Source organism: Columba livia, chromosome W (assembly GCF_036013475.1).
Source record: "Columba livia isolate bColLiv1 breed racing homer chromosome W, bColLiv1.pat.W.v2, whole genome shotgun sequence".
In the NCBI taxonomy this organism is placed as follows: Eukaryota; Metazoa; Chordata; class Aves; order Columbiformes; family Columbidae; genus Columba; species Columba livia.
Window position 1 is genome coordinate 10,318,654 of NC_088641.1, and position 17,646 is coordinate 10,336,299.

At 41.6% G+C, this 17,646-nt stretch overlaps 1 long non-coding RNA gene across 1 annotated transcript; it reads left to right on the plus strand.

The window, feature by feature from the left end:
* The first annotated feature begins 3,081 nt into the window (after positions 1-3,081).
* Positions 3,082-10,457, plus strand: LOC135577108 (uncharacterized). The gene is made up of 2 exons (XR_010468701.1): positions 3,082-6,622; positions 8,097-10,457. It is a non-coding gene; the product is annotated as an uncharacterized LOC135577108 (long non-coding RNA).
* Positions 10,458-17,646: the final 7,189 nt, after the last annotated feature.

The following is a 17,646-nucleotide window of genomic DNA, read 5'->3' on the forward strand; positions in this document are numbered from 1 at the left end:
TGATCCTCTAGTAAAAGTTAGTAGACTTGGGCCAATGTGGTTACCCCTGTTCAGATCTGATTTTGGTTGTCCTGTCTTTTTGAGCCTGCTGACAAAAAAAATCAGTGCAAGTCATTAGTGAGAACAAAAGCAAGAGATTACATGTCCTGCCTGATCTGTCTGTGTCCCATCACCAGTAAGAGATGAAACAGAGGTACTCCAAGTTCTCATCACCCCACACCAGCTTGCAAGCTCTAACACCTCATGTCTGCAGATAGTTGCCTTGTCCAAAGTGTTTTTTATGGGTTTGGGAACCACAATTTAGTGCAAAGCTTTCAGCGCATTAAAAGTAAACATCTGGAAGCATAACAGCTGCTTCTTCATCACCAGTGAGTTTGGGCTTTCATCTTTAGATCTGAAATCTTTCTGGTTAGAGTTGAGTTGTTCTCCTGTGTCTTCTGAAGGTGATTAACAGCAACTATCTCATTGGCATCAGAACTGATGAAACATGGTGGTTTGTGGATTTGTGTCCTGGGATTGACAGTTGTTGGTATTTAAGAGGGAATGAACTCAACTAAAAGCTTTTCTGTATTTGGAGGAATTTGTAAGATCTCTCATGTTGGTTGTCTTCATGTCCTCTAAGATATTAATTTCAGCCTTCCCATATTCAGGTTTCTGCCCTCAGTCTTCTTGTATTCATATAATTTGTAAAGACTGGCTCATGTTGGAGATTTCTGTCTTATCGATTTTGGATGAAACAAAGAAATACTATAAAAAATGTATCAGGGAAACACTCAGATGGAGACATACACACAAAATAAGGTAACAGGCTTCCTTAGAAAATTGGGTTAGACTGTGACAATATATAAGGAATATAAATATGAAGTTTCTCTGAAAATTATGTGCAGAGAAAAGTCCCATCAGAGTTCCAGACCCGAGCGGACGGAGGAAGAAATGCGGCCGACCCAATATGAGTGATAAAGCATACTTCAACTTTATTGCCCGAGATAGCGTGCATTTATACCAAATACCATAATTATGCATACTTGTCTCTATCTAATAGGCTAAGCACATTTACTTACTCCACCTACTTGGGTTTAGCTAGCTATGCGCATCCCACATTCTTCTGACTCTTATCTCTTCAAAAATATCCTGACCCTGCCTTAGTTAGTACTTTTCCGTTCCCCCCTTTCCCACGGCCTAATAGACAAGCTAACTAAGGCCTACTTATGTCAACTAAAATGGGCTCTGCTCGTACAGTTGCTTGGTGGACTCATGTCTGTGCTCCTTGAGCCAATCCCCGACAATTATGTATCGTACAAATCTGATGGTTACTCAATTTACTTGTTAAATTCACTGGATATCTGTCAATCTTTACATTAAATCATGTGCTTTCTATTGTATAAGATGAGAGCTAGCATTAGTCTTGGTCTCTGAAAGTTAAACCCAGAAGTGAAGTTTTGACACTATATCTTTCCATGACTTTTAGGAGGGAGTTTGGGCTGGGTATGCTGTGCACATTTATCTGGGGACAATGATCCAGAGGTCCCCAGTGTTTCAGACCCTAGGGAGGTGTCGTGGCCTCAAGCCTGATAATATTCAAGAAACATTTGGACGACATCCTCAGACACATGGTGTGAACTGTGGGGTTGTCATATGCAGGGACAGGAGCTGGACTCAATGATCTTTGTGGGTCCCTTCCAACTCGGGACATTCTATGATTCTGTGATTCAGCGACTTCAGATGACACAAACTTTAGCAAATCCTGCAAGTTCCAGCTCAAATCGCAGAACAGACCATGCTGCCACAAATCCAGCCATGAACCTATTTTCTTTTAGAGCATAACAAGACCCATAAGGAACATCTTTTGCAGATTTATCATTTTGAAGGGAGGCAAAACCCAAAGTAAACCCAAGGCAGCATTTCTAAGCTTGAAACATTGGGGTTTTTTGCTTTTCCTACTGAAAGTTCATGTCTGGTTAATTAAGTTACATGGTATTTCCATGAGTAATGTTTATTCCAAAACATTTTATGCAGCTATAGCCACAATCCTTTTGATCCAGTGCAATCATTTGTTGTGTTAGAAAGTCTTTGTGTAGTGAGAGAATACTAACTGCCTCTGTCAGTTGTACAGGGCTTTTGCGCTCCACACATCAGAATTTCCCTTTCACACACTTTTCAGTATGGAAGGAGAGATTTTATATGTCAGAAAATATTTTGTAAATTCTGTTTAAGGAGTGCAGAGGAAACATCTTAGATGAGAAAATGCTTAGGTGAAATTGCTGTCATTTACAACCTGTAGTAAGGAGCCATGTAGCAATTCTTGGGTTTGGTTATTGAAAGAATTTTTGCAGTTCGTAGAAGCATAGAATCATAGAATCCCAAGTTGGAAAGGACCACAAGGATCATCTGGTCCAACCTTTCTTGGCAAAAGCATGGTTTAGACAAGATGGCTGTCCTGGTTTTGTTAAAAACAAGTTTCTTTTAGTGATTTTTTCTGTCAGCTAAAGTCTTCTTACTAACTGTGCTTTCCTGAAAGCTAGATACATGTTTTGGTAGACATAGCAATGGTATACAAGGTCACTGGACTGATAAGGATGGATGTACATCCTGCAAGAGGGGCAACGAGAAGTAGTGAACTGAAACTGACCAACTAAGTATTCCATCCCATTCACGTGATACTTCATATAAAAGTGGGATATCACAAGGATCTCATCTCTTTTTCCTTATGACCAACATTAAGAGAGGACCTTGCGAGCCATCCCTGCAAGCTGAGGCCTAGTGACAGACTGAATCCAGTTCCAGTTGGCTGCAGAGTCCAGTCCAGGACTTCTGGGTGCCGGCCCTACATCTGCTGGAGCAGTTGCCAGGACTTTCAAGATAGGTTTTGTATATTTTGTATTATTTTTTCTATTTTATTAGTAGCATTAGTAAAACATTTTTAATTTTTCCAACTCTCTTCTCTCTGTCCTTCTTTCCCTCCCAATTGCCTGTCCTTAGTGGGAAGGGGGGAGAGGGAGGGGCTAAAGGGGGAGAGGGGGGGAGAGTGGGTTAACAATACATCTGCCATGGTTTTATTGTCACCCTGTAATCAAACCTTGACAATGGCCTAGCACCCTGTCCAACTGAATCTTAAAAGTGTCCAGTGTTGGGGAATTCGGCACATCCCTGGAGAGATTATTCCAATGGCTGATTGTTCTCATTGTGAAAAAATTCCCTCTTGTGTTCCATCAGACTCTCCCCAGGAATAACGCATACCCATTGCCCCTTGTCTTTTCCATGTGACTCCTTGTAAAAAGGGACTCTCCATCTTCTTTGTAGCCACCCTTTAAATACTGGAACATGGTGATGAGGTCTCCCCTAAGCCTTTTCTTCTCAAGGTTTGCACAAACCCAGTTTTCTCAGCCTTTCCTCATGCTGTGGCTTCCCTGTCCCTGGATTATCTTTGTGGCCCTTCTCTGGACCCTCTCCATCCTGTCCACAGCTTTTTTGTATAGCAAGGACCAAAACTGAACACAGTATTCTAGGTGGGGCTTAGCTGATCCAACATGGCTCATTACATAGATCAGGAAGACCCATTTTCCACCTAGCAAAGGGGGGCTGATTCACTGTCTGATGAAAATGGCAGAGCCCTCTTGAAGTCAACTGGTGAGGGGAAAATAAATGCATACAGACAAGATACTGACTTTGTGGATTTGGGCTTCAGTGTTTATTTTGTGGCCTTTCAAAAAGCAAGTTACTTGTTTAATGATCTTTTCTTGAGAGATGCTTAACAGATGGACTGACTGGTGGCCAGATGCTGCTGAACTGCTTGGTGGATCTGCTCCCGTGTCATAGGTGGTTCGATGTTGAACAGCTGGTGGATCTGTTCCCAGAAGGTCCCACATCCTCCCACCCCATCTCTTTCCTACCCTGCAGCATCTCCGATTCTTCCCAAACCCCTGGTAGACATCCAGCCCTTGCACCATCCCTTACAAGGTGGTAGTTCCCAGTCATCACCAGGACATCCCCAAACCCTCTCCGTAGGTGACATGGGTTTGCTCCGTGTTGGTGGTGTACAAGAACAGGACAACTGTGGGGAGACCTGCCCCATAACAGCAGTGACACCACAGCTGTTTAATTCACATGTGGCCTGTGACACCTGGAGAGGCTCTTCCACATTCAGTAATTATCTCAGTACAGCAACCAAATGCCATCTCCAGTTGACAGCTGTTCTTTGCCTTATTCAGGTACTTATTCTGAATATTGATTAATGAGCGTCCTGAAGAAGGTAATGCATTGCTGTGAACTTCTTGTGGTATGGCACAATGTAACTTTCACTGACACCTCCAATAAACCCTACTTTTCTTAAAATTCCTACTTTTGGTTTCCCTGTGAGCTGTGTGGGGCAGGGACACCTCCAGGCTGTATGTCTGTACAGCACCTAGCACTACAGAGGGCTTGAGTCCAGGGCTTCTAAGCAATGCTGAGAGGGAATGACAAGAAATAGTTTAAGGTCAGCATTATTTTTACTCTCTTGGAGAATAAATGCAACAGAAACTTATTGTATGAACAGGCTTGGCAAGGGGAGATTTCTTTTATTCATAATAAAATTAATCTGTGGGAATTTCACAAGTTCTCTTGCAAGATGATAAATAGCAGCACTTTATTAACTCAGGCAGTGAGATCCCTTATACAATGAGGATGCTGTTTTCGAATCTCTGGTAGCAGCAAAATACAAAGATGGTGACTTTTCTTCTCCATCCCTCCACCAACGCACTCCAGCACCTCGCTCCAATGCCCACCTCAGGAATGAGCAGGACCATGACATTGGGACATCTGGCCATCTAAGCAAGGGACACTGTGTGTACCCTTTGCTGTGATTTGCAAACCTCCTGTCACGTTGAACACTCACTTTGGGGTTGCCTCACCCTACAACCCCCTCCCAGATCTACCAGTCCCAACATCTGCTTCAGGGTCCCACATGATGCTCGCTTGGGGAAGAAAATGCAAAAAACCACCAGCAGGGAGATCCAACATGGGCTTAAAAATTGAGTGGACAATTCATCTATGTCTTCCCTGCAAAATCCACCCAAAACTCAGACTCTGTCTCTTTTTTATTCCCTCCCAATACACCCAGCAAACCCTAAAGCTCATGGTTTAGTCCTATTTAGCGGAGAGCACGTGTGTGTATGTGTGTATCTTTTTTTTTTTTCTGGAGTGACTTGTTTGTACTGTCATCAGCTGTTGTTTTGGTAAATGGCAAGTTAAACAGATATATCCAAGCATAAAATCTAAAAATGTTCCCTGTGGGCGCCTGGGAGGTGTTGTTTGAAATCAACTACATATCAATTGGGCAGCGTCGAGAGGATCCAATGATAAATTCCAGTCCACAGATGCCTTATAAATTACATTTTTTTGTTCACAATCTAACCTCATCTCAGCTCCCCAGAGGCCCTTAGACTGAGAACTATGATTGTGTCAGAGAAACGTTTGCTCAGCTTGAGAGATGCCATTAGTGTTACATGTGCCAGGCCGCTCACACCAGCATCCCCCCACTTCCATCCCTCCATTCCCCCCAATCCCAACCCGATCCCCCCTCCTCCTCCTCTTCAACAAAAATGCAATATGTGCCTGGTAATTTTCCTGTTCATTATCTCATTGTTTTCTGTAAGTACAAGGTTAGATTGAATTACTGCAGGCTCTATTGTCTATTTGTAATTCTCCTTCCATGCCGTGCTACTAATGAATGGGCAATTTAGTCAAATCTTTGTAATGGCTTCTTCTCCTCACCCACTTAATTACTCTGAGCTTTTCTCACTGCTGCTTTATTGCATGGAAATTCAGGCTGCTTCCATGTCTTTGCTGGGGGATCTCCAGCTCTGAAAGAAAATAATAATAATTAAAAAAAATCGTAACAACAACCAGCCCAAATCGTCCTGATTCCTCAGGACACAGGACTTTCCCCTCCCATGTGGTTTATTTGCTCTATAGTTAGTGGTTTTGTTAATGTCGTGTGCACAGAGGAAACCATGCAATTTAGGCAAAGTACATTTAAGGTGAAGGCAATCTAGACCCTTTGAATGAAGGGGGATTGGAAAAAAAGGCTAATTAAATAAATGTACAGGACCTTGTACAGAATATTCCCCACTCCATACAATTCCACTGGAACAGGGATGGTAATCTCCATCTATTTTGGGATCACTAAAATCAGAATTTAGCTTGATTTTGGTACTAGGGGTAGGAACTGTGCTTTTTGTTTGTTTGCAAAAAGAATGTGTTCACCTTTGTGTTTTATGTCCAATATTTCAATCTGCAAGAAAGGGGTAGGGCACAGGAATAAATACATTTTCAAATTAATTTAATAAAATTAAATGTGATCACTTCTAATTAGCAGTTAGATATGTGTAGAAAGCTTTAAAACAGCCCCTTTGCACAATAAATATTTTTTATTTTCTTTAATAACAGGATACAAAGAATGGAAATAAGAGGAAATAAAGGAGTTAAAAAGAAAGTGTTGTGAATTATAAATAAGATCCAGGCAGATTATCTCAGTACATGATCTGACTCACCTATTTAAATTCCTAAAGAGACTCTGTTCCTTTCTTCAGGGACTGAAATACTTAGAGGCTGGTGGAGTGCAGGATTTGCCCCAAAATCACGAGTAAGTGGACTCCATGTGTATTTGAACTCCACTTTATCTGTGTGTTTAAACTGGACACCAATGCCTTATATCAACCACATTTTTAGCAAACTGCACTGCCTATTTTCGACATTAGTGTATTTTATGTTTTTCATTTTTGCACGAGGTTTATTATCTTCAGGGAGAAAATGCTCTAACGGTCTTTCTCTGATCCTGTTCCAATTAATATCTATATGTCGTTACATGAAATCCAGACCTTTGCTTGTACTTTTTTTTTGGTCATGTTTCTCATTTTTTAATTCAAAATTGAAACTTTGAATTTGTTCAGTGATCCATTAATTTCTGTCAAATTGACCTTTTCCAGAGGGTGTTGTAATAAATTCAGACTTGATCTTGTGAATAACAAGGAATTTATTTTAACTCAAGCAATAAGCAAAGACAGCGCTGGGTGCGGCCTAGAGACCTCAGTCTCTCTCACAGCTCGCGCACACAGCTAATTCAGTTTTCTGGGTTTTTATCGTCCATCTCTGGTCCACAGCTTCCAGGTGTAACTTTTCACCTTGCATCATGTGGGCATTGACTGCTGTGTAGCCAGTTTCGATCGCCTTACTTTGGTTACAAAGCAAGTAAGCATACAAACACTTCTTAGAACTCAAACAAACATCTCCAGGAGATTTAATGAACAAACATTTCTCAGAACTGCTTGTTACAGTGTCATATCCATATGACAAACAGGTATAGACCACAGATTCGTTTTGCACAGAGGGTCGGCATGCTTAGTCATCTAAACAGATATTCAATATACAAACACTAAGTGTAACAATAAAAAGGTGTTTTCTTTCCAGCTTCTATGACTGGAAAATAAATTTAAATTAAACTTATATTCAACCGGTTTTCTTGGGAATGGGTTTGTCCCTGAGAACTGTTACAAATAGATGGGGAAGATCTTGTGAGCTTTGTATGAGTCCAAAAAGACTGATAATAAATTACTGTAATTATCAATTATCATAAAGGTCTTTCAAAACACTTTTAAAGGAATTTTCCTATAGGGGAGTTTCCCAACCCATAGATACATATTGCTGAAGAGAGCTGCACAACTAAGCACAAAGATGTTGAAGACTTTTGAGAGGTTTTGACCAGCGCTCATGCTCATCCTTGACCCTACAAGTCAAAACCTTCACTGTCCAGAGCCTAAAGGCAATGGCCACCCAGTGCCTATTGCACACAGCAGGAGTTGGGGTCTGAGTTACTTCAGGGATCTGCTCCTAAAAGCTTAAAGTTCTTAAATTTCAGAAGAAATAAAAATAACCCAGTTTTTACATGATTACAAACAGGATTCACTGCACAGACACCACAGATTTTGGCCAGGACACAAATGTGAATCTCTGTGGCAACCTCCAAAGCAAATCCTTGTGTCAGTAAATGTACATTTTAATCACAGTTGTGCTATCAGGTGAGGCTGACCGTAACTTTGCTGTGTTTTTTTCTTCTTCAGACCCAGTGAAATGTGCTGAGCTCAATGTGACCTGAACACCATCCCAACATGCTGCTCCTCCTGTCCTGTTCACATGCGCATATGTGTTCCCTTGGCAGTTATCACCGTGCTCCTTCCTCTCCTCATGCACGAGGGTGATCAGAGAATCACAGAATCATAGCATCATTTGGTTGGAAGACACCCTCAAAATCACTGAATCCAACTGTTAACCAAACACTGTCACTAACCCATGTCCCCAAGAACCTTCTCTCTGCATCTGTTCAACCCATCCAAGGATGGTGACTCCACCGCTGCCCTGGGCAGCCTGCTCCAATGCCCGACAGCCCTTTCTGGGAAGAAATTGTTCCCAAGATCCAACCTCAACCTTCCCTGATGCAACTTGAGGCCGTTCCCTCTTGTCCTGTCGTTGGTTCCTTGGGAGCAGAGCCTGACACCCCCTGGCTCCAACCTCCTTTCAGGCAGTTGCGGAGAGTAATAAGGTCTTCCCTCAGCCTCCTGTTCTCCAGGCTGAACCCCCCAGGTCCCTCAGCCGCTCCCCATCACACTTGTGCTCCAGCGCCTTCCCCAGCTCCGTCCCCTTCTCTGAACTCACTCCAGCTCCTCAAGGGCTTTCTTGGTGTGAGGGGCCCAGAACTGACCCCAGGATTTGAGGTTTGGCCTCCCCAGTGACACCCTGGAGATGCTGCAAGCAGCCAGATCCTGCCTGGGGATTTGATTTCTATCTTGGATGCCACCAAGAAGGAAGCTGTTGCATGGCCACAGCATTGCATGGACACACCAGAAGGTGTTTCCCAGGTCTCACTGGACCAGTAGCTCTATAACAGGTTCTGCTGCCGTGCTTGGTGTGGAGGAATAAGAGGATTTTTGCTGGCGGTCGGATCAGTGAGTGTTGAATTTCTAACCACCCCCCCTTGTGCCACCCATAGAACTGAAAATGCCATGTGCCTTCAGAAACACATAATCATTAAATAGCAACTTATTTCTATTTATCTTTACAAAATAGCTGAAGATGGGGAGAGAGGCAGCCTGAGACCAAGCTGGTGCCTCGTAGACCTGGATAGGCTCTTTGCCTGCTTTGCTATAATGCTTCATTGGAACTGACACATTGATAGCCACAGTTTTTCTAGGAAGTGACCTTCATGCTGCCCATTGATTCCCAGTGGCCATCAACTCCTTGCAATTGGAATGACAGGCCAGGTTAAAGGTCAGTCCTTAAATAAAGCTTCTGGATTACTAAACACCTGAAAGTTCAAATGAAAATGGAAATCTACCCTTTATTTTATGTGGCATGCTACTGCTAATGACACTTTGGGATCTTAAATGGCCCCTGCACTTTAACTCATGCGTGCGTTTCACTCGATAGTCCCTTAAACTGGCTCCTCTCCCCATCACTGCTGGACCCTTACAGAACAGACGGCAAGGGAAAGCAATCTCCCTTGGATATATGGCTTCTGGGGGAAAAAAAAAAAAAGCTTTCACAGGAAAAGATATCAGAACCAATTAAAACATTTGCCTTTCAAGTGATGGCCAGGAACAATCATTCCCTTAAGATTCACACTAAAAGGATTTTATTTACATGAGCTGTGGCATTAAAAAGGCCCCACTAGCACAGCTGTATCGGGGAAGTCAGGTGTTGGGATCTCAGCACCTTCCCGTGCCCCACGGATTCCCCAGGCACATCAACCTAACATAGCATGGTGTGATGGGTTGGGCACACACCAAAATATGTGTTTACTGACAATGTCCTTTAAATGTTGATTAGTTTTGGTGGTACTTCTTAATTTGAAAAAAAAAAAATAAAAATCTAAGTGAATATTTTAAAATGTCTAAAAATATAACTTAAAAAATAAGGTGATCTCTCAAAATAGCCCTTTTTTTTGTTGTTGTTGTTGTTGGGTTTGTTTTGTTTTGTTTTGTTGTTGTTGTTTTTTAAATATAGTTTGACCTACTAAAATCTAAGGAGAGCTTCTGTGTAATGTCAGTATAATAGAACTTGTTTCAAACAAGCTTTCTAGAAATGTTTGAAACATTTCCCCTAGCCAGAGACCTTACACTGAATTTCAGCCAAGAGCAAATTATTTGCAGGCAGTGTTATAAATCAAAACTCTGTTTCTAATGAAAGTGGTGACACAACTTTAACTGTAATGGTACTTTCAGGCAAAACTGTAAAGAAATTGAAGTCTTACATTCAGTATGCTGGTGCCATATCCAGAACTGTTTTTTTAAAATCTTTCTCCAGAGTGCTTCTCTGTATCAGAGCAAGATGGAAAGTCAGTGTAATCCTTGTGTAATGCAGAATGTAGATATCTGCTATACCTAGTGATATTCTGCAACAATAAACCCTTTTATTAGGATTATCAAGAGATCAAATTGTCAAATTTTTTTTGAGTTCTCTATGAAATAATAATTATGTGTGTAAGCACCTACCCAGATCACATTTGCTATCTGACTGGAAAAGTGACATCTTTAAAATATTGTAAAAAAGAGTAACCAATGGTCAAAACCTGTTCTTGATCCATCATCTAGGTAGAGCATTCATTTGCCCCAGCATTCTTAGGGGAAACTGCAAACATTTCCATGAATATCAGGCAATTGTCTACTGGCAACACATGACTCCTTTGAGGCAGAGAGACCCTGGCATGGGTCTTGCTCCAGCAAAATAGGTGATATAATTTTGGGAATATTGGTTGTCCCATGGAAGCCACTTGTGCATTACAAGTTGCACAAGTCCAGAGATGTTTCAAAGGACATTGACCATCAGAGCTGTGTGAACCTTGCCCTTTCCATCACCTGGGATATTATGGCACTTCAAAGTGGGTTTGTTTGGAGAAAGAATGAAAATTAGGACTCTGGTAAAAATTTGAAACCTCTCAAAAAGCATTAGTTTGGGGACTATTAGAAGGATTCTGCTCAAAGCTATCCTTCATCAGAAGGGGTCTGGAAATTTCCCAATAAGAATTAAAAAAAATCCCTGATTCTTCTGAGCAGTAATATTTCTCAGAGAGCAAGTTCATTTTAAGTGAAATTTCACTGAAGCACAAGGTTTTCCACTGGAAACTTGTCTGGTTCCCTGTGGAGGGGTTGCTGTTAGATGGAGATTTGTTACTGAACCAGCCAGGAATTTCAAGGCTGGGAACAGGTCCTGCCGTGGGAGAGAAGCAACTCCGAAATAACAAGGCCCCAACGTGGTGTAAATCAACAGACCTATCAGCAGTGAGACTTTGACGCGTGGACAGCTCGTGAACATAGATGATATCCAATTAGTGAATGCATGCTTGGAGCGTGGACGCTTGATCAGAGAATAGTTGCATATATAAGGAGGCTTGTTTCTGTAATAAATGGCTTTGCGTGATTCACATTGAATCGGAATGCTGAGTCCTTTATTCACTCCAACAGTTCCCAACCAGTTTACTACTGTGTTTCAGAGTCTATAATATGAGCATGTATCATCATGAGGATTTCAAAGACTCTTCCTGAGTATCACCAAAGGAAGGCTTTTGAAATCAATTTTCCTGCCTTTTCTCCATGAATTTGGGTCAAAGACCAGTTAAAGGACAGAACACCCTACTTCTTCAAATCCAGAAACTGGGAAAATGCTTTGAAATATGGTTCTAAGTAGCCTTGTTAACCTTTTCTTTTTGCAGCGATCAATTCAGTTCTTCCCTTTTGGAGTTTCTGGATTAAAGGCATCCAAGACACAGAGAACAACTGTTAGGACAGTGCCAGGTCACTTTTAAAACTATAAAACCATCTAAAGGCATTAGAACTGGTTGTCTAATTGCTGGTCCTACAATGCAATGTCCTACAGGGAGGATGTGAGCTCATTTTTCTTGCTTTCCTCAAACATAACACATCATTCACATTGTTGCATATCGAGTGATGGGTCTGAGTTTTCTCTCCAAGGTTGAGTTACTTGAGTTAATGGTTTTATGTGACTCTTTGTAGTAGGATATGACCTAGAAAGGAATCTGGCTTGCTTTCCTGTGACAATGTGGTTTCTCTAGTGGTTACAGAGTTGAAAATGGGTTTGACCCTCTTAATGCAATTCCAACATATTTGGATTAAAATTCAGTGCTGTTCAAGGATGGACATCTCGGAGGACCACTTCAGAGGTCTCTAAGGTCTGTGGCAAAGACTGTGGTTCCAAATCTCAGCAGCTGGAAGTGGGAAGAGCTGGAATCAGTGGCTCTGTCCAACTCATTTTTTTTGCCTCCTGAAAAGTGTTGTTGAGTAAAATAGTGTCACTTTTCCCTTTATTGACAGCCACCAAAATTTTAAAAGGCGACCATAAAATGAATGCAAGAATAACTAACAAGAAATTTTTTTTGTGAATGACTGATTTTTGACTCAAGTATTACAAGGAAAGAATTCATCTATGGGAGTATAAATCCTATCCTGAATGTTTCAGAATATTCAGTGGCTTGGAAATGATAGGTTTTTAGGGCAAATGGGACATTTCAAAGACTCAAGCAAAATGTCTTTCTTCTTTGGAAGATTTTCTAACAAAAGCAAAGTAAAAGTATAGGTGGAGATGGCATCTGAAGCCAAGAGATCCATACTCTAACTAATGGGCTGTAAGTTGTCTGTCCTATATGATCATGGGAGTTGGACTAGATAACCTTTTAAGGTCCCTTCGAAACCAAACTATTCTATGATCCTATGATTTATACCCACCGTGAACCCACTGGAGAACAGATTAAGCCTTTTTGTTTCAAACATTGTAGTGTGAAACATTCTGATTTTTTTTCCAATCAGGTGAGAGCACATTGACTCTGAGTTTCCAAAAAGTTCTGGTTGTCTCAAAATTGCATTTCTTCACAGGTAGACCATTTCTCTTAGGAAAGAAGAAACCCCCCGCAAGCTACCAAATTCCTTCACTGCATATTAAAACACTTGCTGTCCTTGTCTCAGTGTTTATAAAGTAGCAAATGTATGATATTCTGATTAAATAATTCTGATAATTTTTTGTGTGATGACTTCAGACCAGTGAGGCAGTTTCTGAGTCCAGAGGCCAGGGACCCTTCATTCTTTATGTGCTGATGTTAACTGTTCCATCTACAAAGCAGAGCAAGAACAGGACAAGTTGTCCCAGAACCCTCTTATGACTATGGCCAGTATCAGTAGTAAATGACAAAGCTGAAGTGGCTGATATGAGACAGTTTTTAGTAGATATTTTTGGTCAAAACCTTCTGTTTCTTCTTTTTCTCTTTTGGTGTCTTTATAAGATCTCACAAAGATCTCTGGACTTTCCAGAAATCTGTGTCTAAGGTCCTTTTCTTTGGCTTTCAGTCTGCTATCAAATCTTGTAGTTTTATTTCTGTTACATTGATGGGAAAGGTGTGAGACAGAGCGCGAGCGAGCAATAAGTAGTATTTATAGTAAAACATGCATAGTCAATAGCATGTGGGAAAACAACTGAAACTGAAAATGGTCCCAAAGGTAATTTGCAAATCTGCTGAAATCCCGAACAAGCTTTGATTTAACTGAAGCTTGAAATGGCTTTTATTTACTGTCTATTGTGGAATAAATGGGGCAGCAGCCCCATGGGAAAGGATATAAGAAAAGGATGTGTGTTGTGTTACTCAGCCTCCCTTCAGTGCCTTCAACAGTTCATGGCTCAGGACTCCCTGAATCAGATGTCTGGTAGTAGTATCTTCATCTAGGAGCCCACGAGGGATTTTTACTTGCCTGTTTTTCTGCAATACCTCTTTGCACTGTAAGAAACAGTCTGCATCAAGGACTTTCCCCGAGGAGTCGTGTGGGATGTTTGGGCTCACAGTGCTGAGATGGGCGGAGGAGGTGGCCTCTTTCCTTCCTAACCAGTCCTCTCTTCCAGGAAAGGTCCTTATTAAGGATACTGGACTCATCAGATGCTGAAAGAAAAAAAAAAAAAGCGCATAGACAATTAAAAATATCCAATATTAGAAGAGGATTCAGATCACTGTGACCTTGGGAAAATTAGGGATTTGGCTTTGGTGGATGGTGGGATCTAGCTCAAAATAAGTTGAAACAACAAACTGAAGTTGCCCCTTGTTCAGATTTGTGTTTGAACTCTAGTAAAGTCTTCAAGCAGAGCATCTTCACTGCTCTTACAGAACAGGTTTCTCCCAACACATACAAAGTCCTTCTGTGGGTGAAAGGGGGGTCAGCCCTCTGGCAGTATTTCTGAACTGGGGCTCCTCTTTCTCATTGGGTCAGCATGTGAGGAAGAGTCAGCAGTAGCTGACAGACCTCTGTGGTCAAGGAATAAATGCAGATTTCCTTGGCAATAAAGATATGAGAAATAATAACATTCAATTACAGGCTATAAGCTCTCATTGTAGCATAGGAAAAGCCACTGATTTAAAGGTCATACTTAGCCTTTTAGTGTGAAAGATCAAGTTTTTGGTTTGTAAACTGGGACTTGACATGAGATACCGTTGTACTTTGTTTATGACCTACCCTTAATCTCAATGCCTACACACACCACAGGAAAACTTTTTGCTGCAAACCAGTGAGCTCATCCTCAGAAATACATCATTAGGCTTCAGAGTTAACACTCAGTTGAGATAACTGACGTGTGGGGTGGGAGGGGGTGCAGTTTCTACAGTGCTTCATAGATGTAGCTTCAGTTGGGATTTTAACAGACTCATTTGGTCCGATGCTGCATCACAAGCCAGGCTCAGCAACCAGAGCTCATAAAGACACCTTCTCCAGACAAAAGAACATTGTTTCATTATAATATTAATATATAATATTATAATTATAATATTGTGGTTATGGGTAAATCAAGGCCAAAGTCCATGGAGGAAGAGGATAAGTAAGAACATTTGTCCTGTTTCACAGCCAAAGTTGTGCTACCTACTCAGGGCACTATATAATTGTGCATCTAAATGGTCTAAAAATATTAATTAACTGATAAGACAGGCTTACAACATCTCTCAGATAAGCATCTATGGACAGGCTTAGTGTGACCTGCAGTTTTGTCAGGGCAGGAAATCAAAAATAAATAAGGCCCCTTTCATCACCGATTGCCCTGTCTGGTCTCACTTTTAACACCGTTTTGGTGAGGGTCCTTCCCACTGGCTGGCTGCATGTTGCACAACTCACTTCTTTTGAGCTGTTTACCACAGAAAAATGTTTAAGTAGACTTCAGATATCCCTTGGCAAAGGGAGAGGGGAAAAGAAAAGGTGAAGAAAGAAAAAAATAAGAAGCCTTTGCAAAATATAAAACAAAGATGCCTTTGAGCGGTCTCAAGCTAAGATTTTCTATTTCCATGTAAAAATGTCTGTTGAAAGGGCAAGCTACATTTACAATGAGCAAAGTTTTATAGCTTACACGGGCATGAACACATGTTAGGAAGACAAGAAAAAAAGATTCAGTTTACCTTTGGGTTGCAATGCTCAGATTCCCATTTAAAAGTCTAAGACCCTGATTATTTATTGATGTCTTTCTCTTCATAACTGTCTGCATCTTTACTGGCTTGCAAGTTGCAATATTGTAGCCTAAAGGATTTTTTTAATTAAGTTCTTTCAAGTCATTTTTCCCCTTCAGGTATTTAGCCAACAAGGGTGAAGTTTGACGGGCCTCCTCTGCATTCAGGGGGGTTGATATATTTATGCATTTATTGGTCAACACTCAAATTAACTGTGCCTGAAACGTCATTGAACACTAAGTTACGACAGGGTTACTGGATTTTCTACTTTTTTTTATTTACAGGAGGCAGGGAAGGCAGTGTCAGCAGGAGTAATATACTAAAGCAACCCATATTTTACAGTGAATATGATTCAAATTCCCATAAGGCACTGACAGACAAAATTTAATAGAAAAGTCTCTATCAATATCCCTTCTGTTCTCCCAGAAAGCATAAATGTGGCAGCTTGTACATTTTCTTTTTCTTTAACTTACAGTAGCCAAGAAGACTTTTACTGAAGACACCTAAAGAGACATTACAAGGCACCTCTGGCAATGAAATTAGTATTTCCTTATTTCAGCAAGAAGAATAGGAAATCTGACTCTTCTTTCTTTGCAATAATAAGAGTCATGGTAAAAGAAAAACAAAACAAAACCAAACCAACCAACCAAACAAACAAACAAACAAACAAACCCAAACTGGTATTGCAATTAATTTTGGTACTTGTAGCACCCTGGAAAATTAAACCTGCCACCCTAGGTAAAAGCAAAGGAGCAAACACTAACCCAAGTGGTGTCATATTTAATTTGCTTAGTTTTCGGGAATAATAGCTGTAAAAAAGACTAAGCTCATACCGGTCAGAGAACAAGCACATAAACTCCATTTTCCTGCATCTACTGTCAGTTAACAAAGGTGACAACAGCTACCCCAAATTACTAGAAACAGGATTTGATGGGAAAATGATACATATGGGCTGGACCCGATTCAATAAGTTACCCTAGGGACAGAATCACTGAGGGATCACATGCACCAAAAATCACAGAATCCCAGACTGGTTGGGGATGAGGAACCTCTGGAGATCATCCAGTCCAACCCACCTGCTAAAGCAGGGTCACCAGAGCAGATCACACAGAAATTAGTCCAGGTGGGTTTGAAAGTCTCCAGAGAAGGAGATTCCACAGCCTCTCTGGGCAGCCTGTTCCAGGGCTCTGGCACCCTCAAATGAAAGAAGTTTCTCCTCATATTCAGATGGAACCTCCTGTGTTTCAGTCTGTTTCTATTGCCCCTCATTGCTGGGCACCACTGAAAAGAGTCTGGTCCATCCTCTTGACGCCCACCCGGGAGATATTTATCAGTATTGATAAGATCCCCTCTCAGCTTCTTCAGGCTGAACAGCTCCAGCTCTCTCAGTCTCTCCTCATAAGAAAGATGCTCCAGACCCCTCATCATTTTTGTGTCCTTCCACTGGACTCCCTCCAGTAATTCCTTGTCCTTCTTAAACTGGGAAGGCCAGAACTGGACACAGAACTCCAGATGTGGCCTCATCAGGGCAGAGTAGAGGGGAGGACAACCTCTCTCAACCTGCTGGTCACACTTTTCCTAATGCACCCCAGGTAGTATTGACCTTCTGGGCCACAAGGTCACATTTCTGGCACATGGTCAACCTGCTGTTGGCCAAAACTTCCAGGTCCTTCTCTGCAAAGCTGCTTTCCAGCAGGTCCACCCCCAACCTGTACTGGTGCCTGGGTTTGTTCCTCCCCAGGTGCAGGACCCTACACTTGGTCTTGTTGAATTTCATCAGGTTCCAGAAGAAGAAGCCAGAACAGGCAATGGTGTGGTCTTCTCCAGCCACAAAGTGTGTTCATCCTCTGAGGGCAGATGAACAAGTGTTGGTGGTGGCTACTACGAGCTACTGAGAATGTGTACTTGCCTGGAGATGGGTCCTCATCCTCTTAACACTGCCCTTTTCTGGTGTACTGGGAATGCACCTGAGCCCTCCAGAGCTGCAGGTCTTCAAGGAACATGTGGTGAGGACAGAGATCCTCCACTGTGTAGTTTCAGGATAAAGCCCTGTAGTGTACGAGTCAAGGGTGAGGTCTGGTTTACACCACATCCCAAGTCCTGAGCAGCTCGTGATGGAAGGAACTGATCTCAAA